General features: G+C 33.6%; 1 long non-coding RNA gene across 1 annotated transcript; it reads right to left on the bottom strand.

Annotated features, from left to right (window-relative positions):
* Nucleotides 1–361: 361 nt before the first annotated feature.
* On the bottom strand, nt 362–14,451 carry LOC127067801 (uncharacterized). Its single transcript, XR_007782760.1, has 14 exons — nt 14,323–14,451; nt 4,347–4,485; nt 4,042–4,225; nt 3,737–3,875; nt 3,432–3,615; nt 3,127–3,310; nt 2,824–2,960; nt 2,519–2,702; nt 2,216–2,352; nt 1,911–2,094; nt 1,608–1,744; nt 1,305–1,486; nt 1,002–1,138; nt 362–880 (listed from the first exon to the last, which is right to left on the bottom strand). It is a non-coding gene; the product is annotated as an uncharacterized LOC127067801 (long non-coding RNA).
* Nucleotides 14,452–14,862: the final 411 nt, after the last annotated feature.

Here is a 14,862-nt window from a genome sequence, read left to right as displayed (position 1 = left end):
TTATCGACATTTCTATCAATTTTTTCCTTTGTTTATCGTACAGTGACCACGTTGATTACAATGAGGATAATAACGATGCTCGATCATATGCGATAAAAATTCATATATGATCTTTATTTAGATTTATCGAAACAATCCTCTTTATTCTTCAATTTATATCTGTGAATGTCATCTAAAGATATTAAAATTATTCACATATGACAAAGAGATATCTTATGTACTTTAATTTTACATTTAAAAAATTAGGATGTTAATATTAAAAATATAATAGCAACTACATCATAAATTTATCAATAATGAAACCAATCGTACACATGAAGGTTTAATTACAGTTATCGTATTGAGTTCGAAACTAATCAAGATAAACTAACTTACTTTCTAATCACAAATAGTAAAAATTATAGAGGCATAGATAATTTCTTAAAAAGCATTTTTATGTGATATCTATATCTTGCAATAATAATTTTTAAACAAATAATTATTTTTCAAACACTTAAAAAATAGGCAATTCTGATTTTCCATCACTTCAGGCTGGTTTATCACGTCTCTAATCTCATATTTACGCCAACAATAAATAAAAACGTAATTCTTAAACAATATTAATGAACAAACAGTTTATGTATAAAAATAAAACTTATTAAAATATTTGAAAGAATCATATTTTTCAAGAGTTGCTCTCGACTTGCTACTTGCGTAAATACTATTTTCGTCCTTTCTTTGTGAATGATAGTTTCGTATGCTGTCGTCTTTTAAATGACTTTGACAACTATCGAATTAGTTTTCCTTTATATTCCAAAGAGTAAACAATGAAGCTCTCTCTTTCTCCGCCTGAAAACGTCAAAATAAATACTCACCTTTATTTAAAAATTATTTAAACAATCTGAAACGTGCACGGAATGTAACTAATTAATATTTAAACAATAGTACATTTATTTAAACATTTCATAGCAAGAAACACGCATTAAATATAAAATAATTTTAATTTGTATTTCGACTCTTACAAATATTAATATCGCCATCGTTGACTATGTGTGACATCAACAAAGACAGATTTATGACTGACTGACGATCGACGAATTAGTTTCCTTTTATATTCCAACGAGTAAACAATGAAGCTCTTTCTTTCTACGCGAGAAAACTGAAAAATTAATATTTTCGATTATTTAAAAATTATTTAAACAATCTGAAACGTGCACGGAATATAAATAATTATTATTTAAACAATAGTACATTTATTTAAACATTTCGAAGCAAGAAACACGTGTTAAATATAAAATAATCTTAATTTATATTTCAATACTTACAAATTTTAATATCCCCATCGTTGACTATGTATAACGTCAACAAAAACAGACTTGTGACTGACTGACGATCGACGAATTAGTTTCCTTTTATATTCCGACGAGTGAGCATCGAAGCTCTTTCTTTCTACGCGAGAAAACTTATAAATTAATATTTTTGATTATTTAAAAATTATTTAAACAATCTGAAATGTGCACGGGATATAAATAATTAATATTTAAACAATAGTACATTTATTTAAACATTTCGTAGCAAGAAACACGCGTTAAATATAAAATAATCTTAATTTATATTTCAATACTTACAAATTTTAATATCCCCATCGTTGACTATGTGTGACATCAACAAAGACAGATTTATGACTGACTGACGATCGACGAATTAGTTTCCTTTTATATTCCAACGAGTAAACAATGAAGCTCTTTCTTTCTACGCGAGAAAACTGAAAAATTAATATTTTCGATTATTTAAAAATTATTTAAACAATCTGAAACGTGCACGGAATATAAATAATTATTATTTAAACAATAGTACATTTATTTAAACATTTCGAAGCAAGAAACACGCGTTAAATATAAAATAATCTTAATTTATATTTCAATACTTACAAATTTTAATATCCCCATCGTTGACTATGTATAACGTCAACAAAAACAGACTTGTGACTGACTTTGACGATCGACGGATTAGTTTTCTTTCACATTCCGACGAGTGAGCATCGAAGCTCTTTCTTTCTACGCGAGAAAACTTATAAATTAATATTTTTGATTATTTAAAAATTATTTAAACAATCTGAAATGTGCACGGGATATAAATAATTAATATTTAAACAATAGTACATTTATTTAAACATTTCGTAGCAAGAAACACGCGTTAAATATAAAATAATCTTAATTTATATTTCAATACTTACAAATTTTAATATCCCTATCGTTGACTATGTGTGACATCAACAAAGACAGATTTATGACTGACTGACGATCGACGAATTAGTTTCCTTTTATATTCCAACGAGTAAACAATGAAGCTCTTTCTTTCTACGCGAGAAAACTGAAAAATTAATATTTTCGATTATTTAAAAATTATTTAAACAATCTGAAACGTGCACGGAATATAAATAATTATTATTTAAACAATAGTACATTTATTTAAACATTTCGAAGCAAGAAACACGCGTTAAATATAAAATAATCTTAATTTATATTTCAATACTTACAAATTTTAATATCCCCATCGTTGACTATGTATAACGTCAACAAAAACAGACTTGTGACTGACTTTGACGATCGACGGATTAGTTTTCTTTCACATTCCGACGAGTGAGCATCGAAGCTCTTTCTTTCTACGCGTGAAAACTTAAAAATTAATATTTTCGATTATTTAAAAATTATTTAAACAATCTGAAATGTGCACGGAATATAAATAATTAATATTTAAACAATAGTACATTTATTTAAACATTTCGTAGCAAGAGACACGCGTTAAATATAAAATAATCTTAATTTATATTTCAATACTTACAAATTTTAATATCCCCATCGTTGACTATGTGTGACATCAACAAAGACAGATTTATGACTGACTGACGATCGACGAATTAGTTTCCTTTTATATTCCAACGAGTAAACAATGAAGCTCTTTCTTTCTACGCGAGAAAACTGAAAAATTAATATTTTCGATTATTTAAAAATTATTTAAACAATCTGAAACGTGCACGGAATATAAATAATTAATATTTAAACAATAGTACATTTATTTAAACATTTCGTAGCAAGAAACACGCGTTAAATATAAAATAATCTTAATTTACATTTCAATACTTACAAATTTTAATATCCCCATCGTTGACTATGTATAACGTCAACAAAAACAGACTTGTGACTGACTTTGACGATCGACGGATTAGTTTTCTTTCACATTCCGACGAGTGAGCATCGAAGCTCTTTCTTTCTACGCGAGAAAACTTATAAATTAATATTTTTGATTATTTAAAAATTATTTAAACAATCTGAAATGTGCACGGAATATAAATAATTAATATTTAAACAATAGTACATTTATTTAAACATTTCGTAGCAAGAGACACGCGTTAAATATAAAATAATCTTAATTTATATTTCAATACTTACAAATTTTAATATCCCCATCGTTGACTATGTATAACGTCAACAAAAACAGACTTGTGACTGACTTTGACGATCGACGGATTAGTTTTCTTTCACATTCCGACAAGTGAGCATCGAAGCTCTTTCTTTCTACGCGAGAAAACTTATAAATTAATATTTTTGATTATTTAAAAATTATTTAAACAATCTGAAATGTGCACGGAATATAAATAATTAATATTTAAACAATAGTACATTTATTTAAACATTTCGTAGCAAGAGACACGCGTTAAATATAAAATAATCTTAATTTATATTTCAATACTTACAAATTTTAATATCCCCATCGTTGACTATGTATAACGTCAACAAAAACAGACTTGTGACTGACTTTGACGATCGACGGATTAGTTCTCTTTCACATTCCGACGAGTGAGCATCGCAGCTCTTTCTTTCTACGCGTGAAAACTGAAAAATTAATATTTTCGATTATTTAAAAATTATTTAAACAATCTGAAATGTGCACGGAATATAACTAATTAATATTTAAACAATAGTATATTTATTTAAACATTTCGTAGCAAGAAACACGCGTTAAATATAAAATAATCTTAATTTATATTTCAATACTTACAAATTTTAATATCCCCATCGTTGACTATGTATAACGTCAACAAAAACAGACTTGTGACTGACTTTGACGATCGACGGATTAGTTTTCTTTCACATTCCGACGAGTGAGCATCGAAGCTCTTTCTTTCTACGCGAGAAAACTTATAAATTAATATTTTTGATTATTTAAAAATTATTTAAACAATCTGAAATGTGCACGGGATATAAATAATTAATATTTAAACAATAGTACATTTATTTAAACATTTCGTAGCAAGAAACACGCGTTAAATATAAAATAATCTTAATTTATATTTCAATACTTACAAATTTTAATATCCCCATCGTTGATTATGTATAACGTCAACAAAAACAGACTTGTGACTGACTTTGACGATCGACGGATTAGTTTTCTTTCACATTCCGACGAGTGAGCATCGAAGCTCTTTCTTTCTACGCGTGAAAACTGAAAAATTAATATTTTCGATTATTTAAAAATTATTTAAACAATCTGAAATGTGCACGGAATATAACTAATTAATATTTAAACAATAGTATATTTATTTAAACATTTCGTAACGAGAAACACACATTAAATATAAAATAGAAATAAATTAATATTTAAATAAAGTTACAATTTAGTAAGAACAAGGAAAGACTTTGGACTAACTTGGAGGATTACCGGATTAGTTTTCTATTACATCCCGACCAATAAACATCTCTTCGATGAAGATTTAAAGTAAGTATATTTTCGTATCGAATACCTTTCAATATTTGCAACTCTTTCTTATTATAACAACGATATTAATTAATTTGTCTTTACTTTCCTGTTTCAGAACCTCATTGCAATCGCGCGCGTAGCAATAAAGTAATCGAGTGTTTATACCGCTAATATAAAAACTGCAAAATCGCGAAGTAGAAGCAGTGTTTGTTCGTTCGCGTTTCGCGATTTAAACAATAAGTGTTCTTGCATGAACTGCGTGCAATGCAGTCATTAGAGTCAGTGTTTGTTCGCAAAGTTTTTTGCTTTTTTAACAGTCGCACAGACTGTATTTATAAAAGATAGTAGAGTTTCGCGAATTAAATTCAGTGATCGTTCGTTAATAAATAACTACCGCGAATTAAAGTCAGTGCATCACTGAAGAGGATCTCGACCAACTTCGATGTCGACCTACCTCATTTTCAACCAACTACAAATCATCCACCCTCAATTTCGACCTAAGTCGCGGTCCAGTGTTTTGGAGCCGTCGCAGAACTTCTTAAGTAGTAAGTTAATTTTTAAGTCCCTCCGATCACTCAATCATGTCGAGGACGAAAGGTCCGAATCGGCACGGGTGATTGGTTGTAATTAATTAGTAGAAGAGCAATGAGTGACCACGAGTAAATTTCTTCGGAGATTTACTCGTGAATGGTTCGTTATTTTTTAATTTATTTATTAGATCAGGATAGAGTCTTCTTGCTTAAACGCGTTAATTATAATTATTTGAAATTTTGAATATTTAAATGCATTTTTAAATAATTTTCTCTCGCGAAAATAGTAAAGTATCGCGATATTCGCGAATTTTAATAATAAATAAGCAAGAAGACATTCGCGATGGATAGTCTCTGGATTACAAGCAAAATTGTATAATTTATTTTCTAATAATTAGAATAATTGTTTGTAAAAAGGAGCGTCCAATGATTTTTCATTACATTTTTAAATAAAGATTAATCAATTGTATTAATAAAAGAAAAGTCTCAATAAAGTCATTGCTTTTGAAAGAATAGAGTAGAGTCGTTGATAAAAGATAAAGAGATTTGTAGAATCATAACGCGTAGAACATAGAGTAACTTAATCAATTTTTAGCTTAGGATTTTCAGCAATTAATATATTAATTCTCGTTTCTCTTCCGATGCATTCTTGATTTTTCGTTTCAGGTTTGGTTCAGAGTTGCGTTAGATTTTATAGTTTTCTTCTACGTCTTAGAATAAGAGTCGATTATAGTTCTTTAGTATTGACGATAGTTATCGAATGTGTTCTATAGTTGTGGTTAGGGCACGAAGCAAAGAAGAAGCTATATGCCGAAGAGGCCCCCACAAATTGTGGCTCAAGAGGGCAACTATTAGATTATTGAGTTATTTTCGAAGATTCGACAGAACACTTCGAGAATGGCTCTTAATTATATTTTCATTATACCATGTTGTCACTCAAAATGCTCTTATATAATTATAATATAATTTTCAGAAACTGAGAAGACGTAACATTCCGTCTCCCATCTCACATTGCCACCCATTTACGAATAAAATTTTTACGTATATTATACATTTTTATTATTGAAGTCAAGCAATAAATTTTTCGCATTTTTTTTTCTAAAGTTCGATTAAATCCGTAATTTTAATTTTATAAAGTTAAGTTTTGTATTAAAGTAATAATTTCGAAACGTATAAAATATAGCAATTGTGAAGACCACTGAAAGTGCACATGGGGATGAGATAAGAAAATTTAAATACGTAGCACATTCTCCACTCACTTTTACAGGAAGGATATCTAACAGGATTCTAGTATCACCCAGCGCATAGTTGCACACTTTAGATTAAACAATTATTTTCAATAGTTGACTAAATTATTAGTTAACTCCTCTATCTTCTCATTATTCTTATTCTTATTCACTTTTATTAATTATTATTCATAATAATTCTCTTAAACTCGTCTTCTTTTCTTCTTTTTCTGTTTCAAGTTAGATGATGGAGAGATCATTCATCGAGGGACAAATCATCAAGTGAGCGTTTTTCGTAAAATTTATTTATTGAATTACTTTACATTTTTATTAATTATATACACTTCTATTAATTCAATATCTATATAATAATTGAAACAATTATTCGAGATCGATTATTTTAACTTTTCTCGGGTGGGACCCTTGGGAGGGGCCCTCGGGTGTGGGCCATAGGCGGGTTTCATTCTATCGCTAGGAAAAAAAAACAAATTTATGGTATTCTGATTTTTATCTAGTGAAATGATCTTCGAGATACTCATCCATTTTTCTGAGTTCTATCTTTTTCACAGACATGTTCCGTGTTTCTTTTCTTCGTTTCTCTTTTTCTTTTCTTCTGCTCTTTTCCTTTTTCTCCTTTTCTTTCATCTCTTCTCTTCTTCTTTCATTCTTTTTTTGTTTCAGGTTAGATCATCTAAACACCGATCATCGAGGGATCGATCGTCGTGAAATTAAATTTTTACAGGAAAGTTTTAATTGTATATTTGTTCTTTTTTTTATTTTATTTAATTAATAATTTATTTTTTAATTATTAATATTATGCTTTAATTATATATTTGATTTTAATAGTATATTTGTATATAATTGGTTTCTTGCATATAATTTTGCATATAATTTTTACATATTTATCTTTTCTGCTTTTGCTCTTTCTGTTTCAGATTAGGTGATCAAGAAACGAATCATCATGAAATTTTTACAGGAATGTTTATAAAAGCACTCTGCATATAATTCGTATTACCTCTTTTTTCTTTTTTTTTTTATTCTTTTTCTGTTTCAGATTAGATGATCGGGGATGGATCATCGTGGAGTTATTACACGGGAGTTAAAGGAACCTCTCTGCATATAAAATTTATTATATGCAGGAAGGGTATGTCTCCTTGCTTCCGTACGCGAGTGATAGGGAAAACACTTACGCGCGTGACGGCCGGCACGCGCGTGGGTGTTCGCGAACGCGAGATTAAGTCCTACCGAGGACTACGTTTTGATTTTTGAAATCGAAATAGACACGACCGGTCGTGTCTCGAGATGTCTGAAGCCGACGGTGTGGACGGTGGAGCAATCTGTAAGCGGGGTTTTATACATCTCCAGTTTGCTGAGAAGCCCGAAGCTCCCGAAGCGGAAAGGCATCTCGGATCGCGGATTTTAGAGTAAAATCCCCGTTAGTCCGTGTATTTCCACGTGCCGCAGGACCATTGGCCAAGGACCATGGAGGGTCGGAAGTACTTATGATACATCGGAAATTCTTAGACTGCAAGTATTACCGATCAAATGGCTGCGTTCTTCAAGATTTTTCCAAGATCTTCTCTATCAATTTCCAATAAAATTTCGAAGGACGTGCAATTTACGTTCATTCGTACATCTTCCATATATTCTACAATAAATACACTCTTTCATTTTTATTTATTCAAAAATATAATTTCGTAATAATTAATTATTATAGTTTCTGTCGGGTGGGTCCCTTGGGATGGGCCCTTGGGCGTGGGCTTCTGTGCGGGTCTCCTTCTTTCAGTACCGAATAATCGAGCTGGATTTTCGTACTCTGGTTTTGCTCTCTGAGTCTATCTTTCCTTTTCTTTTCTTTTCTTTTCCATGTCCATCTTTTCTGTCCAATTTCATCTTTTTCAGACGTGCATCTGTTCCATTGCATCTTACGGATATTCTTTTCTTTCTTTTCTTTTCTGCTTCATCCTTCTCACGTGTGCGCACATTCTTGCTTTCTTCTCTTCTCATTTCCTTTTTCTTTTCTTCTCTTTTTCTTCTTCTATTCTTCTCTTTCTCTTCATCTTTTCCTCTTCTTCGCGAATCTCGATATATCCGCGCGGAATACGGGTAGGATAGGAAGAACACACGCGAGTGTGTCGGCGGACACAGACCTGGTGTTCTCGGGCGCGAATAAAAGTCCTACGGTAATGGACTTCGTTTGATTGCTAAACCGAATAATGACCGGCCGTGTGTCGGTTCGTGTGCTGCCGAGTAATATGGTTTGCTATCCGTAAGCGTGGACTAACCCTCCTCCAGTTAGCCGCCTGAATTCTCGGTTAGTGCGTGGACGCCGCGAGCGCGAATTTAGAGTAGAGTCACCGATATTATAACACTCACGGGAGTGTCGGGCGCGATTAAAAGTCCTACCGGGGACTTCGTTTTATAGAACGTCGATTATTTGATCACGCCGGTCACGCGAATTTTAGAGTAGAGTCCCCGTTAGCCCGTGGGTCCTCAGATGCAGCTACCTCCACGCGGTAGGACCTGGGTCGGTAGTACTTGCGATATATGGAAATCTGTGTCTGAATTATATCTAAAATCTATAACTAAATTATATATATTATCTAAAATCTATAACTAAATTGTATATGTAACTATATAGCGCAAGTATTACCGGGCGAATGGCTGCATATTTCAATGTTTTCCCAAAGTCTCTTTTCCGTCTAATTTCAATTAGACGCTATATTAATTACATTTCAAATTGATAGTTATATTTCGACAGATAAATAAACTGAATACATCAAAATTCTAAGTTAATTTTCTAAGAGAACGCACAGAAACTCTTCTGTCGCTCTTATATTCTCTTTCTTTCCTATTTATTCTTATTTACTTTTATTAATTACATACTTTCATTAATAATATTCATTATATCCTATTATTCATTATATTAATTACTTTTATTAACTTTTATTAATGATTTGTTTCGGGTGGGACCCTTGGGAGGGGCCCTCGGGTGTGGGCCTTTGAGCGGGCTGCCCTCTCGGCATCTTTTAGTGCTCTTTTTCTCTTTTTTGTTTCTTGTCCTCTTTTATTTTTTATTTTTCTTCTTCTCTTCTCTTCTCTTCTCTTCTCTTCTCTTCTCTTCTCTTCTCTTCTCTTCTCTTCTCTTCTCTTCTCTTCTCTTCTCTTCTCTTCTCTCCTCTTCTCTTCTCATCTCATTTCTTTTATTTTCTTCTTCTTTAACTCTTTTTCTGTTTCAAACTAAATGATCGAAAGATGAATCATCGAACGCCGATCATCGTGAAGTTTATTTATTGAATTATTATATATTTCTATTAATTATATGCATTTATACTCACTATAAATATTTATTAATCCTATATATTTTTATTAATTATATGCATTTATATTGATTTATATATTTCTATTAATTACATATATTTCTATTTGTTATATTATTCTTTTCTCCTTTTTCTCTTTTTCTGTTTCAGCTTAGATCATCGAGGGATCTATCATGGTGAAATTATATTCTTACAGAGAGGTTATTGAATATAAATGACTATTTGCATATAATTTTGCATGTAATTTTTACATGTTTATCTTCTCTTCTTTTATTCTTTTTCTGTTTCAGATTAGGTGATCGGGGGATGGATCATCGTGGAGTTATTACACGGGAGTTAAAGGAACCTCTCTGCATATAAAATTTATTATATGCAGGAAGGGTATGTCTCCTTGCTTCCGTACGCGAGTGATAGGGAAAACACTCACGCGTGTGACGGCCGACACACGCGTGGGTGTTCGCGAGCGCGAGATTAAGTCCTGCCGAGGACTACGTTTTGATTTCAGAAATCGAAATATAGGCACGACCGGTCGTGTCTCGAGATGTCTGAAGCCGACGGTGTGGACGGTGGAGCAATCTGTAAGCGGGGTTTTATACATCTCCAGTTTGCTGAGAAGCCCGAAGCTCCCGAAGCGGAAAGGCATCTCGGATCGCGGATTTTAGAGTAGAATCCGCGTTAGTCCGTGTATTTCCACGTGCCGCAGGACCATCGGCCAAGGACCATTTGGTCATCGAGGGATTTAGATTTTTATACGGGTGTTTAAAGAATCTTTCTACCTCAGGCGTAGAAGGAATTCTTTTCTCCCGTTCGGGCAAGATAGAAGGACACTCGCTTATGTCGGCTGGCATAGGCGTTGGTGTTCTCGGGCGCGATTAAGTCTAAAATTGACTCTAACGTGTTCAACATATTCGCGTGAGTGTTTCCGGAATACTCGCGTAAGTATCGTGACTGCGGTAGATTCAATTTTGGGTTCCGGCGTTTGTCGCGAAAGCACAACCGGTCGTGCTCAAGTGGTGATCGAAGCTTCCGATGTTGGATAGTTGAGCTATGCGTAAGTCGGTTCCCAAATGCGGAGACGCATGGGGCTGCAATTTTAGCGTTTGGAGGCTTGAATTCGTCGGGAGTGGAGGTCGCCCCGTTGCTTTGCTTTCTTGATAGTAGTAGAAGTAGTAAGAAGTAGAGTCACCGTTAGTCCGTGGGTCTCCAGCTGCAGCAACCTCCACGCGGTGGGACCTGGGTCGGAATTACTTGCGTTTCGTCAAAATCTTATGGTGTGCAAGTATTGCCGAGCGAATGGCTGCGTTCTCTAAGGCTTTTCTAAAATTTCTTCTATGTGATTCCAAATTGAACATCGAAGAACGTACATTTTATATTCTTTCTTACACTTTCCGTATATTGAGCAATAAATACGCAATCATTTCTATTCGTTAAAAGGCACAGCTATGTAATTAAAATAATTATTCTAGATTAATTATCATAGTTTCTTTCGGGTGGGTCCCTTGGGATGGGCCCTTGGGCGTGGGCTTCTGTGCGGGTCTCCTTCTCCCAGTACTGAAAAATTCAGCTCGATTTTCGTACTCTGACTTCGGTTGAATTTATTTTCTCTTTTTTTTTCTTTTCTATGTCCATCTTTTCATTTCAATTTCATCGTTTTCACACGTGCATGTGCTTCATTATAATTTCCAGGTATCCTTCCTTTCTATTCTTTGGAGTTTTATCGTATTCACGTGCGCGCATGTTCCGGTTTTCTTTTCCTCTTTTTCTTCTTCGCATTTTTCGATATATCGTCGAGGTTCCGATATATCGTCGAATGGTTCGTTTCATAATCGATTGCTAGACGCGAATACGGGTAGGATAGAAAGAACACTCACGCCTGTGTCGGCGGGCACAGACCTGGTGTTCTCGGGCGCGAATAAAAGTCTTACGGTAATAGACTTCGTTTGATTGCTAAAACGAATAAATGACCGGTCGTGTGTCGGTTTATGTGCTGCCGAGTAATATGGTTTGCTATCCGTAAGCGTGGACTAACCCTCCTCCAGTTAGCCGCCTGAATTCTCGGTTGGTGCGTGGACGCCGCGAGCGCGAATTTAGAGTAGAGTCACCGATATTATAACACTCACGGGAGTGTCGGGCGCGATTAAAAGTCCTACCGGGGACTTCGTTTTATAGAACGTCGATTATTTGATCACGTCGGTCACGCGAATTTTAAAGTAGAGTCCTCGTTAGCTCGTGGGTCCCTAGATGCAGCAACCTCCACGCGGTGGGACCTGGGCCGGTAGTACTTGCGAAATATCCAAATCTATGTGTAAATTATATCTTAAATCTGTTAATAAATTATATATATATTTATAGAACGCAAGTATTATTGGGCGAATGGCTGCATATTACAAAGTTTCTCCAAAATCTCTTTTCTATCTAAAGTCTCGGGTGGGACCCTTGGGAGGGGCCCTCGGGTGTGGGCCTTTGTGCGGGCTGCCGTCTCGGCATCTTCTAAAAATTTTATCTATTTTTCTTTTTTTTCATTCTTTTCTTTTTCCTCGTTTTCCGTTTCTCTCCTTCCTTTAATTCTTTTCCTGTTTCAGGTTAAATCATCGAGGGACCGATCATCGTGAAATTTATTTATTGCATTATAATACATTTGTATTAATTATATGTATTTTTATCAATTATATATATTTCTATTTATTTAAAAGCATAGCAATATAATAATTGAAACCATTACTTGTAATTAATTATTCTCTTTTCTATTTTCTTTTTTTTCTTTTTCTCATATTTTCTTATTTCTTTTATTTTCCTGTTTTCAGATAGATCATCCAGGAATCGATCATAGAAGAGTCTATAATCCTGAAATTAAATTTTTACAGGGAAGTTAGTGAATATAATTGTCTTTTTGCATATAATGTTTGCATATAATTTTGTATATTATTTTGCATATAATTTTTGCATATAATTTTATATATAATTTTACATATAATTTTTCATATAACTTTGCATATAATTTTGCATATAATTTTTGCATATAATTATCTCCTCTGTTTTTACTCTTCTTCTGTTTTAGGTTAGGTGATCGAGAAAGGGATGATCGAGGGACTATTAAACGGAAGTTAAAGGAACCACTCTGCATATAATTTTTATTATACGCAGGGAGGGTATGTCTCCTTGCTTCCGTACGCGAATGACAGGGAAAACACTCACGCGCGTGACGGCCGGCACGCGCGTGGGTGTTCGCGATCGCGAGATTAAGTCCTACCGAGGACTACGTTTTGATTTTTGAAATCGAAATAGACACGACCGGTCGTGTCTCGAGATGTTTGAAGCCGACGGTGTGGACGGTGGAGTAATCTGTAAGCGGGGTTTTATACATCTCCAGTTTGCTGAGAAGCTCGAAGCTCCCGAAGCGGAAAGGCATCTCGGATCGCGGATATTAGAGTAGAAACCTCGTTAGTCCGTGAATTTCTACGTGCCGCAAGCGTTTCATCGTCCAAGGACCATCGAGGGACTTAGATTTTTATACGGGTGTTTAAAGAATCTTTCTACCTCAGGCGTAGAAGGATTTCTTTTCTCCCGTTCGGGCAAGATAGAAGAACACTCGTTTATGTCGGCTGGCATAGGCGTTGGTGTTCTCGGGCGCGATTAAGTCCAAAGTTTGCTTCAACGTACTCAGCATACTCGCGTGAGTGTTTCCGGAATACTCGCGTAAGTATTTGTGAGTGCGGAAGGATTCAATTTTGGGTTCCGGCGTTTTGTCGCGAAAGCACAACCGGTCGTGCTCAAGTGGTGATCGAAGCTTCCGATGTTGGATAGTTGAGCTATGCGTAAGTCGGTTCCCAAATGCGGAGACGCATGGGGCTGCAATTTTAGCGTTTGGAGGCTTGAATTCGTCGGGAGTGGAGGTCGCCCCGTTGCTTTGCTTTTTTTGATAGTAGTAGTGGTAGTAAAATGTAGAGTCACCGTTAGTCCGTGGGTCCCCAGATGCAGCTACCTCCACGCGGTGGGACCTGGGTCGGTAGTACTTGCGATATATCAAAATCTTACAAAATGCAAGTACTACCGAGCGAATGGCTGCATATTTCAATGTATTTTCAAAATCCTTTAATCTAATTTTGATTAAACTTTAAAGTACTAACTCTTAAGAATGTTTATAATACTACCACAATTAAATTTACTATTGAAATCAAGCTTTTGTTGATTATTTGATGAAAAATAATAATTAGCGAATATATACTTATATATATTATTTCTATAAAAATAAAGAAACATTAATTCGTTCCTCCTATAGGAGTACTTCTCTTTATATTTTATTGTTATTATTGGTATAGTAATAATATATAATATAATAATATTATAATGATATAATGATGAGAATAATGATAAAAAGGAAAAATAGAAAAAGAAATATATATACTTATATTATATAAAATGATATCTGCTATATGAGTATTCTAATACTCGCATCAATTATATTTATTATATTAAATGCATTTATATTATAAAATAAATACATACCAGATTGCATCACGAATTACTGCAACAAGCATGTTACCATTAAAGAAGAACATGAATACAATATAAGAGAATGAAAAGTGTGAATTCACTGTTTATTTATTATTCTAACCAAACTAACCTAATTGTTATGTTACGTGCAGACGCACAACGGACATAATTTCCTCGCTTGCACTTGTAATTCATATTTTGTCTACAGCTGTCGCTGAAGTCACAGCGAGAGTTCATGTCTTGAAAAAGACGATGAACTGTTTTAAGATAACATATATATTTTCTATTAGTCAAAACTATGTGCTTGATAATATGTATGATATGGATATAAAAAGAAAAAAATTAATTCTTTATTATGGAGAAGAGGTTAGAAATAATAGAATAGAAGAAAATTAAAGATAAGATTTTCATATTCGCTGATAAAGTAGAGCAAACATATTCGCGTCAATATCAAAACGTTACCGACTCGAAAGAAGAATGTTGGTAAAGAAGAAATCTACCGCGACTATAGCGACATGAAATAACAAAGTTAGGGAAACTTTCGGTCATTAT

Source organism: Vespula vulgaris, chromosome 1, assembly GCF_905475345.1.
Source record: "Vespula vulgaris chromosome 1, iyVesVulg1.1, whole genome shotgun sequence".
NCBI lineage: Eukaryota > Metazoa > Arthropoda > Insecta > Hymenoptera > Vespidae > Vespula > Vespula vulgaris.
This window is presented reverse-complemented; position numbering and strand designations above follow the sequence as displayed.